Source organism: Monodelphis domestica, chromosome 3 (genome assembly GCF_027887165.1).
Source record: "Monodelphis domestica isolate mMonDom1 chromosome 3, mMonDom1.pri, whole genome shotgun sequence".
Lineage (NCBI taxonomy): Eukaryota > Metazoa > Chordata > Mammalia > Didelphimorphia > Didelphidae > Monodelphis > Monodelphis domestica.
The window spans coordinates 238,471,086-238,484,788 of record NC_077229.1 but is presented as its reverse complement, the minus strand read 5'-3'; the positions used below and the strand labels follow the sequence as shown (position 1 = coordinate 238,484,788).

General features: G+C 33.4%; 1 pseudogene; it reads left to right on the top strand.

The window, feature by feature from the left end:
- Positions 1–10,264: 10,264 nt before the first annotated feature.
- Positions 10,265–12,749, top strand: LOC100617655 (solute carrier family 25 member 16-like; annotated as a pseudogene).
- Positions 12,750–13,703: the final 954 nt, after the last annotated feature.

Here is a 13,703-nt window from a genome sequence, read left to right as displayed (position 1 = left end):
AATTATTCTCCAGTTTGGGAGTTTTTATAATTTCCTTTTTTTTTCTTAATTGTTTGTTCCATGAAATTCTTCCCCAATTGTTTTATTACACTCAGTTTAAAGTCATAGAGAATCCTGCTTTCCTCCTCTTCAACTAATTTTGCTCTTTAATTTCATAAACTATTTTTATATCCTTATGTTAATGTCTTTTTTCATTCTTTTTATTACAGTATATTATTATAACCCTTTCTAACTATCTAGACATCTGTCCTTTGAATCATCGGCCTTGTAACTATTTAGCCCTTCCTTAATACCTTCATTACTCATCGAATTAAAACATTTAATTATTTTGTTATATTTAATCACTTAGAGTTCATAGTATCATTTGTTGTTGTTTTTGGTGTCATTATGTAAATTATTTCTATTTTCCACTTTCTTTTCTGTGTTCCAAAGTTATAGGGAATTTTCTTGTTGTATTTCTTGCATTATAGTGAGCAGTATTCTTTACTTGTCATCTTCTTTTTGGCAACCTATAACCTTTTATTGATATCTATGCATCTTGCTGTCAAGATCAATGTTTTATATGATTATTGAAATTTCTCATTGTTATGTTATGTTATGTTTTCTTTTCTTTTCTCCCAGATTGTACTTTGCTGCCCAGTACTTGCATTATCAATCATTTATCCTATCTTTTCTCTGCTGTTACTATTTCTTTTTCTTCTCTGCCTCCTTCATCATCAATATCATCTCCTTCATCATCATCATCATCATTTTCTCCATCATTATGATAATTATGATAATTTCCTCCATCTCCTCCTCCTCCTCATTCTTCTATTTCTTCTTCTTCTTCTGTATAGAGAGTTAAGTATAAATTCAACATTACCAAAATGAAATGGTGCTTCATTAAGATATTTTTGGTATAGTTATTTCTGATTATAATTGATATCCTAGAACTATGTTCATTTAAATATTTTACTATCAGTTCATTTTTGCCCTGGTTTTACTTTATCCATTGTCCTCTAAGATATGTTTCTCATGTTTCCTTTTATATATTTCCACTTAGCATTTTTTAGCATTTTTTTATTTTTGTATTTTCAGAAGTGCTATTTCCTTCCTAGATGACCATAAATAATTAATTTGTAGTCTCAAGGCAAATCAACTTTTCTATATGTTATTTGAAGCTTGAAAGGAAGACAGCATCATAGTTACTTCTACATTCTTCTTTGTGCTTCTAAAATAATATTTTTCCTTTTTTTCTGTTTTGCTCAATATTTACTCTGCTTTCCACCTTTCTTTTAAAGTTTTCTTTTACATGAATACATAGAGTGTATGAAAGCAATTTTCAAAAGTACAGTAAAAGTTATCTTTCCTAATGCATTTTCTAAAATAATATTGGAGTTATAAATTATAGCATACTGACATAAGTGATCTATAATATAAGCATTGGTGTTGATAGTACTATTTAGTAATTTTATAATTAATGTTTACATAGTGTCATATTCTTTCTTTTCCTTCCAATCATTTCACAAATAATGTAAGTTCATTTGCTACATAATTTTGTTTTATTTACTTAAATTGGCAGGTGTGAACAAACAATTATATTTATTTAAAACAGCTGATTCTAGGGTGATGTATTTCTTAAGTCAAAAGTTTAATTAAGTGTGACTCAGGAGTTACATAATGGGAGCGAAAATGATGAGGAAATGAATTATCTGATAATCCATACCCTATATGTATGCAAAGAAGAAAATAAAATGTCTCACAACAAGGGAACACCTTTAAGTGGGGTGAGAAGAGAGAGTATGGTAGGAAGTACAACAATCAGGAGGAGCAGCAGAACATGTTCAATCCCAGCTCACTACTGCCTGGCTAGAGGCAACTGAAATAGCAGAGATTTCGGAAAGCCTGAAACACCTCCACCTGGCCCATGGCAACAAAGTGGAAGAGCAGGGACAAGGCCAGTACATACTCAGGGAAGTGAACTGTTAGAGTGATTTTCAGATAAGTCTAGGAGAAAGCAAGGGACTGACAGTAGGGAAAATAGAATTCAGGTGAATAAAGAACTATAACTTTTCCCCCAAGAAACTGACTGGGCTATTCACTCCAAGAACACATTAGTGGACACAAAGACAGACAGACCTATCCCAAGAACCATAGAAGACCATACTGCAACCTTGAAACAGTGCTCTCTTTATCCTAAGAGAGTAGAACCTCAATGGAAAGACAAGATCATTTAAAATATAACTAGAAAAATGAGCAAAAGGCAAAGAAAATACTGAGGCTTATAAAGTTACATAAGTCATAGGGAAAATAAAAATAAAAATTCAGAATAGGAAAAAATAACAAAAGGACATATTTGAAACAAAAAGGGAAGTGTGAAATAGTGTCAGGACTCAAAAGAAAACCTAAAGAACTTGAAAAAGTTAAAAAATCAAATAATAAGAAAATTAATAAAGTAAATAGCTTGGAAAAACTTAACTTGGGGAATAAGTCCCTAAAAATGAGAATAGGGCAAATGGATATAGAGGACAAGAGTACTAAAGAAACAATTTCCTAAAGATTTTAATGGGTCAAAAGGAAAAAAAAAAGAAACACAAAAGCTCAAGGAAAAAAGCTCCATAAAAATGGAATTGGGGAAATGGAAGCTAATGGCTCCATTAGGAAACAATAGGAGAAAATCAAAAGAAGAAGAAAAAACAGAAGAAAATCTGAAATCTCTCACTGGGGGAAAAAAATGACCCAGAAATGAGATCCAGGAAAGATGATCTTAAAAATAATTGCAATATCTGAAACCTATGATAAAAAAAAAAACAATAAACCTTCACTATTTTATTATATGAGGTCATTAGGGAAAACTGTCTTTATATCCTCAAACAAGAGGGAGAAATAGAAATTGATAGAATCCACTGATCACTTCCTGAAAGAGACCATTAAATAAAAGAATCAAGGATAATTATAACCAAATTCCACAATTTCCAGGCCCAGAAAGAAGGCTCTGCAAGCAACAAGAATGCAACAATTTAAAAGTTGTGGAACCCAAGTCAAGATTTCACAGGACCTTTAAGTTTCCACATTAAGAGAAAGGAGAGCATGTGGTATAGTATTCCAAAAGGCAAAGGATCTGTGATTACAACCAAGAATGACTGACTATTTAATATTTTACTAGAAATGCTAGCTATAGCAATAAAATAAGAAAAACATAGAAATAATTAGAACAGACAGTGAAGAAATAATGTTATCACTCTTTGCTGATGATATGATTGGATACGAAAAGATTTCCTCCCCCAAAAAATCTAATTGAAACAATTAACAACATTAATAAATTTTCAGATGTAAAATATATCCACACAAATTATCAAAATTGCTGTTTCTTACAAACAAATTCCAATAGCATGGAATAGAAAGAAAAGCATCATTTAAAATAACTTTTTACAATAAAAAATGTCTAAAGGTCTACCTACAAAAATAAGACCAGCAATAATATATATATATATATATATATATATATATATATATATATATATATATAGTTACAAAGCACCTTTTACACAAAGTCAGACCTGAACTATTGATATAATATTAATTCTTCATGGGTAGACTGAGCCAATATAAAAAATTAAAATTCTACCAAAATTAATTTACCTATTCAATGCCATACTAATCAAATTACTAGACATTCAGGTGTGAAGCCAATTTGAGCCCTGGATTTCCCATCTTTAGGCCAGTTAAAATTAAAATTCATGTTTTAGGATCTTTAGGAAGTTATCTTTAATAATTTCTTATAATATGACATCCAAGATTTTTTCTCGATCATGGCTTTCAGGTAGTCCAATAATTTTCAAAATATCTCTCCTAGACCTGTTTTACAGGTAAGTTGTCTTTTTCAATAAGATATTTCATGTTTTTCTCTTTTTTTTCATTTCTTTAATTCTGCTTTATTGTTTCTTGTTTTCCCATGAAATCATTACTTTCTAGATGGTTAATTCTGATTTTTAAGGCTTGATTTTCCTCTATCACTTTTTGGTTTTCCTTTTTATTAATAATCTGCTCTAATTCATTAAAGAAGATTATGGTACATTAATTGGATACATATTAGGATAGCAGGTTTATTAGGAAAATATTAAAATGGTAACAATAATACAGTAATAAAAAGTCATAATCATAAAAATGACTATAGAAAAAGCTTTGGAGAAGAAATTCATTTTTGTTTAAAAACTTTATTAACCATGGTAACAAGCAGTCTTTTAATAATATATTACATAGCAAACATTCAGAACAAGAGCTAATATTATATGGAATGGGAGGGGAGAATTTTCCTTTCTAATAAAATTAGTGAAAATAAAACTATAATGCTATTTATCACCTCTGCTGTTTGATATAATGCTAGAATAATATGACAAAAATAAATTAAGGGAATAAACATAAGCTTCCCTGAGAAATGTGTCCTAACCTCAAACTCTGGATTATGTCCTCATCCCCAGTCCAGACTGGGATTCCTGGCTTCACTCTGTGCCCACACAGATTAGCCCCCTGGGTGCAGATTGCACAGGATGGGACTCTGTACTATTCCATAGGTTTGAAATTTCAAGTGGTGTCAATTGGCTTGGATCACTATATGCCAGGCAGAATCTCAAGATCTGCATGTTAGCTTGGGCTTAAGTTCAGAACCTGTGACAGCAAATGTGGAGTGGGTGGTTGGGAAGGTTGTGCCTTGCTCTTCACTCCTTGCTACAGCCTCTTGATGGTTCTGCTTTCCTCTTGTCCCAGTGCCCCAGATGGCTTCTGCCTACTGTTTTGGTTTTTCATTTCTTGAAAGTTGTTTCCTTGTGTCTCCTTGTTGGTTCTTTTACTCCTGTATTTATTTTGTGGCGAATTTTAATGTTGGTCAGAGAGGATTCTCATGGTGACACAGAGTTGCTGCTCTAGTTATTCCTCCATCTTGGCTGCACCCACTGGATTCCAAGATTAAAATTCTTTAGAGAAGGTATATTAATATATAGTTATTTATTAAATAGTGAAAAGTGCAATGGAGAGAGAAAAAGGCACATAATCACCTGACTAGTTGCCTAGCTTCTTGGCTAGAACCACTTGTGTCTTGGCCAGAAAAAAGAGGGCTCCATGGCCAGGAAAAGGAAAGACCCTCAAGCTTTCAAGATTCATAATTTATTACCACAATCACCTCCTTGACATCACTTATTCTGGGTCTCCTAGCCTGAACAGACTTGACCTCAGTCAAGGTCAGAGGCTCCCGATGCCAGAAGTCCTTGTGGAACAAGAGGCAAGCATCTCCTTGGACACCTGAGAGCCAAAAGACTCCCTGGTGTCCTTCTATACTATGTATGACATGTAAGGAGTTTAGCTAGATAATGCTCAGGTCTTGTTTTTAATCTGATGAAAGAGTGGGGCCTGAACAGAAACCTAGTTCACTAGAGAAACATTCCAAGATAGGTCACAGGATATTAAGAAAAGGGGAACAAACTGGTGTTTGATTTTCACAGCCTGACTCTCAATCCACTGTGCCATAGAGCAAAAAAGTAGAATCTTTAGCATTATTTCTACACAGAGATATAATTGTTCTTGTGGATTAGAGAGTGTTAAAATCAATAATTATCCTAAAGACAATGGAGATTGTCTTTGCAGAAGTATAAATAGATTTTTATTTCTTAATGCCTGAAATAGGAGAGGGTGGTGAGGGGAAAAGGGGGGGGGGAGTGAGGGAAAAAGGAAGATTGCAAAACCAGGGGTCTCCTATTTGTTTCAACTTCAAATAAAAATAGATCCAGGACATAAAACGGGACCAGGGGGGGAATCAGGTATGGAAAGCAAAAAAAGCAAAGCAAAAAGAGTTAAATTAGAAGTGTTTCCTTAGCTTCCCTCTCAAAGATGAGGCAGTTCCTCTCTGTACTGAAAGTTTGACTTGTGGAAATGGTAGTAGATGTGGATTCTGTAGAGTCCATACCCTACTGTCTGACCATTAAATATGTGAGTAGATGTCCACTTTCTCAAAAAAAAAAAGTGTTAATTATCTAGAGTCAACATGGCATTATATCTATAATGGAGCACATCAGGGTTCTATTACTATTTTAAATCAATATTTTTTGTTAAATTCAAATGATCTATATTTCCCTATTACTTGAATTTACTAATTTATAGATCTTATCAAGAAACAAAATGGAGTCACTCTACCAGGAACTCTTTTTGATGTAGCAATGTTAACCTTTCTAGAATTTCCCCAGGAATAGTTTTCAACCTCTTTTAAAATTCTTCGTTTGGGGGTATTTGGGTGGCAAGGCAATATTTTCTATACTGTAGTTACCTAGCACCTCTACTCTTTTCTGTGATCTTTCAAATACTGACTTTATTCTGTGAGGATTCACATTGGCTAGTTGTTAATTGGCCTGCAAATGTATTTCAAAAAGGTCATAAATCCTTAGATAATATATGACATCTAGGTTCTTTCATCCTGTCTCCTTCTAGGTTATGGTTATCAACTTCCTGTTTCTCATTGTGCTATCATTTCTAATGCAAAGATCATTCTTCACAGCAAGAGAAACCAATAAGTCTAAGAATTGAGCTTTTCTTGTTTCTCTCTTTTTCTTTATCACCATTCCATATACCCTAATCAAATGAACTAGCCCTCATTTGATCCTTTAATTTCTCCTAGTAAAAATATTCTAATTCCTTCAATTTATTTTTCATCACTTATTGATATAGCTAGAATTTCTAGTAAAGTACTGAATAGTAGTGGTAATATTGTGCATTCTTGCTTCACTCTTGAACTTATTTGGAGTGCTTCTAGCTTATCGTGTTCACAGATAGTATTTACTCATGATTTTAGAAGATTATATTTTGTATTATATAGAAAACTCACTTGACTCCAATGTTTCTCAGTGTTTTTAGTTAGAATGGATGTTGTATGTTGACAAGTCTTTATCTGCATTTATAGAAATCATCATGTTTTTCGTTGCTTCTGTTAAGATATGGTTAATTATATTGATAGTTTTCCCAATATTGAAATATCCCTGCATTTCTAGTATGAAACCCAATTGGTCATAATGAATGATCCTAGTCATATATTGCCATAATCTCCTTGGTACTACATTTATGATTTTTAATTAATATTCATTAAAGGGATTTCTCTATACTTTTTTCCCTCTTTCTTTTCTTGTTTTAGGTATCATCAACATATTGTCATTGAACAAATTTGGTAGAATTTCCTTTTCTCCTATTTTTCCAAACAGTTCATATAGCATAGCAATTATTTGTTCTTTAAATGTTTGGTATAATTAATTTCTGGATGCATCTGGTTTGTTGTTTGTTGTTATTTTTTTCTTAGTGAATTCATTGATGTCTTGTAAAATTTCTTTTTTTTTGAGATAGGATTGTTTAAGTATGCTTTTGCTACTTCTGTTAATATAGACATTTTGTCATTTTAAAAATCCACCCATTTTTCTTATATTGTCAGATTTTTGACATAGGTGAGCAGAACAATTAATAATTGTTTTAATTTCATTTTTGATCTTTATTTGACCCTTTTATTTTTCATATTGGTATTTTTCTTCCTTTCTTTTTAAAATAAAATTAACAAATTATTTTAATTATTTTTCCATAAGAACAGCTTCTTATACTATTTATTAGTTTAATGGTTTTCTTACCTTCAATTTTATTAATTTTTCCCTTGATTATCCAGATTTCTAATTTGGTTGATTTAAAATTGTTCTTTTTCTATTTTCTTTTAGTGCTTGCCTAATTCAATGATCTGCTCTTTCTCTATTTTATTGATGTAAACATTTGTAGACATGAATTTACTCCTAAGTATCCCTTTGGCTTCATCCCAGAAATTTTGATATGTTTCATCCATGTTGTCTGGCCTAGATTGAGCACCATTATTCCTATTGTAGGCTCCCTCATGTGCTACTCACACTGAATTAATCTGGGTTCCTCTCCTCTTGATTGAGCTTTCGCTGGGGCAGGATGACAGAATGGACTGTCCTCTGCTCCCTCAACTCCTTCTGGATTGAGATGTTTTTCTCTTCCCATTAGGGGTGCAATGTGGGTCATGTTGCTCTTCACTCTGACCCCAAAGAGATGGATCCCTCCTTGCTCTTCTATAATGTCTTGTATCTGAACAGTTTCACCTTATATTTTGTTGGTTCTGCCACTCCAAAATTCATTTTGAGGACATTTTGTGGTTGTTTAGAGGTGGGTTTGCATCATCTCAGAGTACTCCTTATTTTATAGCAGTATATTTATATTTATATTAACTTCTGGAAGCAAAGGTCCCTAATACAAAAATTTCAAAAGCCCCTTTTATTATTCCTGGCCCCACCTTGCTATCTCAGTTCATTTTGAGGTTTAGCATTCCTGATTTTATATATACAGGATCTTGCCATTCTTGGGTTATTTCACTGTTATATTTCTATTGTAACAAGGGAATCACTTTAAAAGACTGATATATATTAATTTAAGGTCGCCAAGGAATCAGCTATGTAATTCCTAAATGAAAAACTCAAGTCAGCCATCAGCCTTTTTTGGAGTTTAATTACAATAGGAGTAAGAAGGGAATTAGAGATAGAGAGAGAGAAAAAGGGAGAGAAGGGAATAGGGCTTAAATACCCCTTCTGTTTAGGCTGGGCCAAAAGGCCCAAGCCCTTAGATAGCTGGGGCAAAGAAAAGAGATCAGTCCCTATTACTCACGTGTCCAAAATGGAGAAACAGTCTCAGAGGCCCCCACCTTCAGCTTCCTTCAGAGCAAGCCCTCTCAGAGCCCAGGAACCACACCGACCAAAACTTCAACCCTCTCCTTGAGTCTTCAGACCCCCTATCTTTAAGGAAACCCTCCAAGTTGCCTCCCCTCAGTCCTCACATCTACCAATCACTGTTCATCAATTTCCCTGTCAATGGAGGCTCTAGCTTAACCCAGGACAGCCCAGAGGTTTCTGGCTTTTGCACATGTCTGTTGAAGGTCATATTTTCAAATGATTAAATCTTTACTCCTTTGCTACAGCCCTTTCTAAATCCTGTTAACTTGAGTAGGGTAGAGATTGGAATAATTAAATTTTGATCTAGGCTGCAGCCCTTACTCAATCCTATTAGGACTGAATAGGGTGGAGATTTATTCCAAGTATCTCCATTGTATCAATTCTAAAATCAATCAAGACTCAAAGAAATTCCTGTTCTATGCTTAAGCATAGGTCAAAGTCCTTTCCATTGTTCAGCAAAGGGTTTCTGTCCTAAAGTAATCTTAAGAAGGGAAGAGAAGGAACCTCCCATGCCAATGGGGTTCCCATTCCAATAGACTATCAGTAAGAAATTTTCCAAGTATGAAATATCCCAATGGTGAAATTTCCAACATTTATAAGTCTAAGGAAATTTGAGGTTTACACTATGTTGGATTTTTCCTAATGTTTCCTTTTAAAAAATCTATGTCATTTAATGAGTTCACCTTATATCATTCCTGTACCTCTTTTAAGTTACCTAGTCAAGAAGTACTTCTTAAAAGCTTATTATGTGTCAATAATTTAGCTAGGGAAAACAAAAGAAAAACAAATCCCTTCTTTTAAGAAGTTTATTTTCTAAATAAATAGGAACAAAAAGAACTAGGTATATAAAGAGAAGGTATCTATAGAAGTCTTTAACTTAACTTGATAATGGTAGCTGTGTTATCTACTCCACAAAATTTTTGTAAAGATAAAATTACATCAGGAATGAAAAAGTGATTTGTAAATATGAAATACCATATAAATGTATCATCTTTTAATATTAATAATGATAATATTTTAAATTTATAATTTTAAACTTTATTTTATGAATATGATTTCTTAAATCAACAGGTTGGTCTTAGCACATGGAAAATACTGGAAATGAGGAAAAAAACTTTTTTTCCCTGAATTGTGGAATTCTTAATGCATCAGTGTGAACCCATGTTAATGAGTTGGCACATATACTTATACAAACACACACATACATACACACACAACCAGAAAAAAATTTACAATTCTTTCTTATAACCAATCAGACCAAATTTAGGCCAATCACTAGTCAATTTCTAGGGTACATGATTAATTTCTGAGTAATGATTTGTAGTAGCATCTCTCGTTGATGTCTTTGATTGTTCCTTATTTCATTTTTCTCATTTGTTTCAGTAAAGGAGCATAAGATAGAAGAGAGTAATACATAACAACTAAAAGTATATAAATTTATATGATAAAAACAGAGGAAATTATAACATATGCATCTTTTGACATGAAATCTAAGAGAACCCCAAGTTTAGTCATCTTGAAAGATGGAGATCCCAAAGCTTGTCTTTGTTCCCATGAGAATCCACCCTGAAGAGAATCTCAGACTAGCCCTTTCAACTGGAATAATAGACCCTAAAGTAAATGATAATCCCAGTTTGGTGGGGCTAAGCAAATACTAAGCACTCTCTTTGTCTTAAGTAGTCTCTCCCATTGTATCAGAGATCCTTCTTAAGAAGACCAACCAATAGGCAGAGACCATCTTTTTTAGTATCCATGGTAAGGTAGGTGCCCTAGCCTCTGGCTATAATTTCTTTCCCAAGTCTGTCAGTGTAGTTTGAACACTCATTGCAGCCTCTATTCCCCAAAAGGCATACAAATTCCCCAAATTCTTTTATCTTTTGGAGTTGTCATCTAGCAGGGTAGAACTCCCAGGGGTCAGTGACCAGAGCAATCACAATCTTGAGATTCTGCATAGGTTTGTAGCTCAGAGCCCTGTGTGGAGGCCTTGAAAGCATTGAACCCCTTTCCTAAATTCAAGAGTTATTTTTCTGACCATTTTAATAGTTTTGTGTTTTTTTTTTCAGTTAAACACATCCTTGAAAAGAGATGAATGCCCCCAAATCAGTAAATAGTAACAAGAAAAATTTAGCAAAAATGGAATGTCTCAAATCCTGAAAATAGCAATAAAAACATATAAATCAAAGGGCAAAACTGTGAACAAAGTATATTAGATGTTTCTATTGAGAGAAAATAGTAATTAATAAATGATACAACAAGTAATAAAGACCATCTTTATAGTAAAAAGATTCTTGAATTTCATTTTCATCTCTCAGGCCATTGCTACTAGATTTCATACTTAATTATATGATTAGCTATAAGAGGCTTTGTATGCTATTCATTTTTATATATTTAAGAGAGTATATAGTTAAATTTGTCAGTATATGCCAATCCATTGGGTCATTAATGACTAAAGTGTCTCAATGCTATATTTGGGTTATTCTGTTTGGAAAACAAACCCAACCCAAACCTCTATCTTTTTAACATTAATTCATCTCACATTCATATCTTTTGAGAATCATAATCAATTATTATTAAAATTACAAGGGATCCTATAGATCATTTAAATTCAGAGAGCAAAAGAATTCCAAAGGACTAATGATGAAAAAATGTCCACCTCCAGAGAAAGAACAGATAACAGATGAATTCAAAATGCAAGTTGAAAAATACTTTTTTTTTACTTTATTTTTCTAGTTTTTTGTATATGTGTATGTGTGTGTGTTTGTAATATGGCTAATATGGAAATTTGTTTTGCATGATTTCACTTGTATAAGACATAACATAAAACTTGCCCTCTTAAAGGATAGGAGAAATGTAGGCAGGAGTCATAGAATTTGCCATTCAAAGATATTTTAAAATAAATATTAAAATTTAGTAATTTGGAAATAATTAAGAAAATAAATTTTAAAATGCATTTAAAAAACTGAGGTACCTCTTCTAGTAGTGATATTGATTTAAATTTTTTCTTTTGGCTTGTCCAGTTGCGTGTTCCTGGTCAGACATTGTCATCTTCTGCAACAAGGAGGTCCCCCCACCTAGGACTGCCCCCTGGAGCCTGGACAGTACCCCCATGGCCACAGCGGAAGCCATGGAGGCTGCTGGGGCCAGAGGAGCTGGAAATGGGAGCCTGATTCTGCCTTTCAACAGCATCTTCTCACTTGGAATTCTACTTGTTTCACTCCTTTGTGGCTGGAGGTATAGCAGGATGTTGTGCCAAAACAACTATTGCACCTTTGGATTGAGTAAAGATACTATTACAGTCACATAATCACCATTGCAAATATTTAGGAGTATTTTCTACCTTGTGTGCTGTCCTTAAAGAAGGAGGGTATCTTGGATTGTATAAAAGAAATGGAGCAATTAAATTTCTGTCCTTTGACCATTATAAAAAAAAAAAGAGTTATTTACCACCAAACTTGAAATTTCTGGACATGGGTATCGACTAATGACTGCCTCCATGGCAGGCATGATAGTGGTCATTTGTACTTATCCACTTGACGTGGTTAGAGTTCACCTGGAATTCCAAGAAGGACACACATACACAGAAATTGTTAATGTATTCAAAACAATTTATGCAAAGGAAGGTGGCTTTCATGAGGTTTACAGAGGACTGATGCCTGTTATTGTAGGAATGGCTCCCTATGCAGGAGCCTTGGTCTCTCATGTTCCTACCTCCATCATACAACCCTAATGTCTTGGTTTTGAAAATGCACATTAACTTGCTTTTATGGTAGTGTTGCTGGAGCAATATTACAGACAGTATCTTATTCACTTGATGTAACTCAAATGCAATTAGGAACTGTTCTCCCAGATTCTGAAAAGTGCCTACCAATGGTGAAGTCACTGAAGTATATCTATGGACAACTTTGAATTCGTAGGGGTCTGTCTCTGAACTATATTCACTGCATTCCCTCACAGACTGTGGCATTTACAACCTATGAACTCATGAAGCAATTTTTGCACCTGAACTAAAGTAATTTCTGTAAGATTGTCCAGGGAAGTGTGCATTTACACGCACATGCATGCACACACACACTGTTATATTTGCAGCGGGGAGGGGAGAGGAATTAATGGAAGTGAAAAATTACTCTGTCACAGCAATCCCTGGTACTTGACTACTTGATTTTTTTTTCAAAGCCAAAAATCAGAAGGCTTCCTCTAGTTTTTTGATGCCATAATTTTTGGTTTCTTGATATGAACCACATCCTCAGGCTAACTTTGGGGTTTTTTATTAAGTTAATCAATTTCACTAAAATGAATAAAGGGTCGGAGAGAAACGTGAAAGATACATCAGTTTCCACAGTTTTCTGAGCTTTATCATGTTCTTCTAAGCTTTTATTAGTAATTATGACATGAGTAATCCCAGGTTTATGCCAGATTTAATTAAACATTATGCTGGATTTTTAAATGAACTCGAGTTTATTTGTGTTTTAATTGGATTTAATAATTTGTGATTATTGTAGCAAGAATTTATGCTGAAATTTGATCTTGCTCAGTTGGGACAAGCCATCACTGAAATAGTGATATTTTGGTGGTGGCAGCTGTGGAGGTGGTAGTGACTGATATCTTGTCTAAATCAATACGATGAACCATGAGTTAAAAATGTTATTTTAAAATAAAATTTTGAATGTGGAAAAAAAAAGATTTCTTACAACTTTAAAATCAAACTACTGAATCCAAATGCAGAACATAGCCTGTAGAGCTAAAATGGATCTTAAAAATCATCTTGTCCATTCTCTTTATAAAAATTAAATTAGTTGAGGCCCTGGAGATTTAAAGCTATAGCATTAGTGAGTAGATGAATTGTGATTCTGATAAAAGTTTTTTGTCTAAAAATTGCATCATTTTTCCATTACATTAAGTAATCATTACAGTTATTCAATTAATCAGTCAACTATATCACTTTCTTAGCACAGTAAATAAATG